Source organism: Oryzias melastigma, linkage group LG7 (assembly GCF_002922805.2).
Source record: "Oryzias melastigma strain HK-1 linkage group LG7, ASM292280v2, whole genome shotgun sequence".
Taxonomy (NCBI): domain Eukaryota; kingdom Metazoa; phylum Chordata; class Actinopteri; order Beloniformes; family Adrianichthyidae; genus Oryzias; species Oryzias melastigma.
The window spans coordinates 1,188,094-1,194,268 of NC_050518.1; the positions used below are offsets into that span (position 1 = coordinate 1,188,094).

General features: G+C 39.4%; 1 protein-coding gene across 1 annotated transcript in view; it reads left to right on the forward strand.

The window, feature by feature from the left end:
* Window positions 1-3,422: 3,422 nt before the first annotated feature.
* Window positions 3,423-6,175, forward strand: part of slco4a1 (solute carrier organic anion transporter family, member 4A1) — a 33,877-nt gene continuing 31,124 nt past the window's right edge. The window contains exon 1 of the mRNA XM_024293735.2: window positions 3,423-3,587. The gene's annotated coding sequence lies outside the window, so the exon portion shown is untranslated. The remainder of the gene's footprint in view (window positions 3,588-6,175) is intronic.

A 6,175-nucleotide genomic window follows, 5' to 3' on the forward strand; every position in this document is an offset into this window, starting at 1 on the left:
TTTTTTTGCATCAAATAGTTAATTAAGTCACCCAAAAATGTTCAAAATGTATATAGAAATTACAATTAATTTGTTCTAAATACAGGGAAATAAGCATATTTTTCTATTGTATTCTTAAAAAAAGTTAATAAAGACTAATCATTTTGAAGTTTGTCTTTGTTTTTTTTATTTAATTTTACTAGTTAATATTAATGAATGTGCAATGTTTTGAAGTTGTATATTTGTAACTTGAGTAAATTGACTAAAGATACTGATATTTGCAGAAGAAAGTTGTAAAGGGAGCACAAGTAAGTTGGTAAGTTCTTGACAGGGGGGGGGGTAAGAGAATTGAGTTTAAGAAGCACTGCTTTGAGACAACAGCTGAAACTAGATAAATAGCATTACCTGCTAGTGTGAATACTGTGAAGCTGAATGTGGCCACTGATATGTTCTTTCATGTATTATTAACCTGATTCTTTGAAATAACCCATTTCATTCATTCATTCATTTTAGCACAGCAATAATTAGTTCTATTATAAATCCAACAGCGCAAACAAGACCTTGAAACTTCTTAGCTTTTCATTTACCAATCAAGAAATGTCATACATATGTCTTCAGGGTTGCTGTGGTACCACATGTACTTCAAATTCCAGATCGGACTCTGGGTCAGAAGTGTAAGGCTCTACAACATGCACAACAATTTGGGAAAAGTTTTGATGTTGTTAATGTTTGTGGGTGAAACGCAGCAAGCTGCCGAGGCCTCTATAGGATGACATCACTAAAGGGGCGGCACACACAAGGAGTGAAATGTTACTTCCGGGTAGGAAAGGGAACTTGCTAAAACAACTCACATTTCATAAAAAAAAATTCTTTAGTGTGCTAAAGGTAACATACTATCAGAGAATATCGTCCAGTTGTGGCCTGTCTCTATTTGACGCTGGTCTCCAACAGCTGCCGGGCGCTGGAGACTTTAAATGGTGGTGGACAGTCATGCAGATGCCAGGTGTCTGTGGTGTTTGTGTTTTAAGCTGCAGAATGCAGGAGCAAGATTGTTAGCAGGAACTAGCAGAAGAGAACACATCTGTGACGAAGAGGCAGAGGCATGTGGATCCATGTGCAAACCAGGTTTTAATGGAGAACACAGGCTGAGGCAAGGCAAGGTCAAAATACAGGCAGAGGTCAAGACACAGAGGCAAACAAGGAGTCGAGGAGGCAGGCAGGAGTCAGAAACCAGAGGCAAACAAGGACTAAACTGCTCAGAAATGACTGCGTGGCAATGCGAGACTTCGCACTGAGGCAGTGACTGCAGGTGGACTAAATACTGGTGGTGATGAGGTGGATTGGAAACAGCTGAGGAGATCTGGCTGGGTGTGGAGGAGTGCAAAGTCAATACTCAGGTGAGCGCTCCCTCTGGTGGTTGGAGAGGGAAGCAGAAGGTTGATCCATGACAACATCACTCCTGGGTTAGCTTCTCTCCACTGGCTCCCAGTTGAATCCAGAATCAAGTTCAAAATCCTCCTATACCTATAAGGCCCTGAATGGTGTGGCCCCAAAGATCTCATAGTACCGTACCAACCAATCAGAACACTTCGTTCACAAAATGCTGGACTGCTTGTAGTTCCTAGAATTTCTAAAAGTACAGTTGGAGATAGAACCTTCAGCCACCAAGATCCTGTCTTATGGAATAAGCTCCCAGCTCATGTAAAAGAGGTAAAAACAGTATCAGCATTCAACGTTCAAACATTCATTTTTGGACAGGCCTATTGCCAGACTAACTAGTAATCACAGAATATTTAACTTCCTTACCTCAACAACTGCAATAAAGTTTGGGGGAATCATCATTTTCATTACATCGTTTTATTATATCTGTTGGGAAAAGGGAGGACCGTTTCCTCGGACTGGGACTTCTACATCCGCGACAGGACTCCGGTCAAAGAGGGACAAGACAAGAGGAGCAGTTTTTAACCATTTATCTGCTATTTTTCACACTTTACAATGCCAACAGCGAACGTACAGATAGCGTGCCTTTTTCTCTCTGCGCATGCGCTCTGCACATGCATTCATCTGCGTAGGACCCCTGGCTGTCCACTAAAGGGCCTGAACAAAAATAAGAAAAACAGTGCAGAATTTACAACAATATCTATTCCTTGTATATTCCTTGTATATATACTGTACTTGGCCAATAAAGCTGATTCTGATTATACATATTTCTCTGCAAAGCTAAGTAGAAGGAAGATGGTTTCATAAACCTAACCAAGTCAGCCCATTCTCCCTGCTGTGGCTTACGTCTACTTAGTATAATATTATAAGAATATTGATATGTTTAAAATGTAGATTTTCCATTCTTGTGGTTTTATAATAACCATCCGTTATATATGCTATATTTCATGCAAATTACTATTAACATGGTTGAATTAAATTTTAATAACAATACCAATTAGTTTTTAGGAAGCTGCTAGAAGTTAGAAGCTGGTGAAAGTATGATGGACTGGGGTTCTGTCCTCTACTTCTGTCTACTCCTCTATTATTTATCATTCATTTTTCATTTAGTTCACCATGCCTCTGTTTGGTGCACTGCGATTCATGTGTTGTCCTTCTTTCCAACTCTCCTCTGGGGGAGCGGGAGAAATTCCAGATGGCTCGTCTGTGTGCTTGTTCTTGGCAGTGGACCTCGCCTCTGGCTCTTCTCGCGGCCCCAGCTGTCCCTCAGCTCGATCTGGATGAAGCCCATCTGCTACACTTTTAAAACATGTAGTTGTAGAGTTAGATAAGCTAATTCTTCTTTAACAGTCCTGGTTCATCATCTGTCCATCCTGGGGGACTATACCTCCTTCCTGTGGACAACCCCGAGTTTCCTCCTTATTGACTCAGACAAAAGTTTTTTTTTCTTTTTCTTTCTTTTTTGAATTTTTCCTGACTGAGGAGGGTCTAATGGCAGGGATGCCCAGTTTAGTTTAGTCTATTTAAGTAAGTAAACTTTATTTATATTTCATAGAAAAAATCACAAAGTCCCTTACAGAGTTTATCAATCAGCTATTTGTTTATATTTTATGAGTGATTTTATCCTTTTGGACAATTATCGATGTCAAACCCATAATATTAATGAAATAAAATTGTCTGCATTTCGTCCAAATTTAACCACCTACCTGTCTCAACATTTTTTGAATAAATGCCTGGGCTACTTTTAGAAGACATAAACTATGAATAATGGATATAGTTTTCTCTGAAAGGCTAAGAATAGCATGATATAGGCCCTTTAAATTTGGGCACTAACTGTCCTCCATACCCTGTTCTGAATAAGGTATAGTCATCCATTTTGGAGTTTAGACCCTTAAAGAAAGCTTACAATTAATAATTATTTTTGTTTATTTGATCTGAACGACCCCCCTCCCCGTTTTGTTAAACTTGTTAAATCGACTTCATTTTGTTACTAATCGCACTCCATACAGAGCGCCCGCAGGCAGCTACAGATGCACCGCTGATGCAAAAGGGGATTTACCCAGCAACGTGGAAACAACAAAAAAAGATCTGCATCCTTTTTGTCTCCTGTTCTCGTGGGGAAGGACAGATCCTTCAATAATAACAGGAGGATAAAGACGTTTTTGACGGTAAGGTTCATAGATCTGATGCGTGTCTGATGGATGCTCCGCCGTCTGCTCAGCATCCACTAATACTATAATCTGCTTAGTTTTCACTGAACATAGACAATTTTTGATATTTTTTTTCTTGTTTATGTTAGCAAACCCGCGGCTGCTCGTCCTCTGCGTTTTTCGTCTCTTATATTAAACGCACCGAGGCAGCAACGAGTGGAAAATCGTTTGGCTCCTCGTGACATTTGCGCTGAAATAAGAGCATCCGCATCGAAAGAGCATCGCGCCCGAACCCGGATGAGCTCCGAGTCAGACGCAGACAGCTCTAGCTTCTGTCACTGCATTTGCAAACCGCAGCAGGCACGCGCGTTGATGGCGTCCTGCATCGTGTAGACTCCGCTTCCTGCTCCTGCAATGGCTGCGTGAACGGAGCGCGCGCCTCAGCCCTCGGGCTCGTTTGGATAAACGCAAACAAGAGATAGGACGCGCTCTCAGGTAAACTTTGCCCTTTTTTCTGTAACTGTCATATTCTGAGCACACGCCCATCTATTTCAGATCTTTATCAGGGGATTTAAGTTTTTTTTTTCCGTTTCCTCCTCACAAGACTTTATATTCATAACTAGATTTGCGACTTTTTCAAAACAACTTTAAGCTTCAACAGACCCTGATTTCAGTTGCGCAAAAATACAGACCCAACCTGGCCAACTGGAGTCACCCCATATCATAATACTGCCCCCTCAGGCTGTGTTAATGTTGATTTTTTTAGTTTTCTGTCAAGATTATTTGTTTCATTCATTCTTATGCATGTTTCAGTCTTGATTTACATGATGCTGGCATCAGTTGAAACTATGATTTCTTGAACATTTAAAGATCTGGTATAAAATCACCAACAATCACCAACTCTTCTTCAATGGGAGGAGCATATGAATGTGGCATTAGCATACTACAAAAGCATGCAACTCATTGATTTTTTTTAAGTCTTTACCTTTTCTTATAGTTAGAATTATGACTGTTACATTCAGAACTTTTGATTTCCGTCTTTTGTTTGCTCACTTTATGAAAATAAGATTTAGTAATGGGGAACATGGCGAGCAAAAATACACTATTTAGTTTAAACTTTGTTTAAAGTTAAACTGGCATTTTGAGTGGTTAAAAAGCTGCGAAAGACTTTACTAGCTGTGCTCTAATTGATATCACCTTTATGGAACACAGAGCTGCAGGGTTTACTGGTGCAGAAACCACTGGTGTCTGTAGGTGTGAGACTCTGGATGACTGATAGAGCTGATGACTCTAGACTTGTTTCGTCAGTCTCTACACTTGGCGATATCCAGCTTGCACCAGACACCCTTAAGACTCCTCAGACTGGCACAAAATTAATAAAATATGTGTTGTGAAAAATGTCATATTGAATTGTCAAAAGCGTATTGAACAGTTCGGTTTTATATTGAATATTGTGGCGTCCTTACAGTGTTGGAACTGCAGCCACAACTGTGAAAAAAAAAAAGTAACAGCTAGTGCTGGGCGATATGGAAAAAAAAAATCACTTTATAAATTATTTTATATCAAAATATCGATTTATATCACAAAATAAAACAGTAAAAAGCTCTTGTTAGTTTCACTTTGAAAACAGGAAGCTTCACTGACACTTTATTTTGAAAGACTTGTTTACTTCCGGTGACAGTAATGCCGCTCATTCGACTTTGTTTCAGTTAATAAATTAAAATCCAACATTATACCGTATTTCAGAGCCATCAGTAGTTTACTACATGATAATTCACTAAACTACTATATTTAAAAAGATCAATCAGCGATTTGGACACCGCCAATATTTGTACTAGAATTTTTGGGTGCAGATTGAGAGAATCTGAGTGTTCAGATACTCATTGCAGTCCTGTTCCACAGCTTGGTTTATCTTATATTTTTTGTAATCTCATATGTTCATGTTTGGTTTGTGGACTTTCTTTGAGTGATAGAAGGTTTGTTGTCTTAACATCGGCGCAGGAATAGCCTCCTGGCATCGTTTACATATTGCTGTCTTCTGCTCCATGTTTTAACCGTCTGACTCTAGAATGCAGTCAAATCACAGACGTACCCCTCTTTTGCTGAAAGTGCTTCTTCTTAGGCTGACTGCAGTGGTGTTTGTGTCTGTTTCAAGTCAGGGAAACAACTTCAAGCTTTTCTGCGTCCATCGTTCTGCACTTGTGTTAAGTAACGTGTCATATCGCCCAGCACTAATAACAGAATTAAATATCAGAACTATAAATCAGTGTAAAGAGCTAGATGGTGAAGAACTGAGTAGAGCCTCTGGGTAAACCCCTTATAATGTATCAGGGTTTTGGACGCGTCACATCCAAATCGTTGTCTGTCCTTTTCAATCTGTTTAGTTGATTAAAGGTGAGACATTCAGCAAAAATTTTAATCATCAAATTCAGAATCAAAGGCAAACCTTTTAAAGGGTTAGTAATGGGGTTGTGGGTCATTTTTGGTGTTAACTGTATTTTGCCTTATATTTACCATTTCCAAATGTTTTGGCGTGTTTTGAGCAAGAAATATTGAAATAAAACAGCCTTTTTGAGGCCAAATTTGGCAAACCTGTCTCTTCCGGG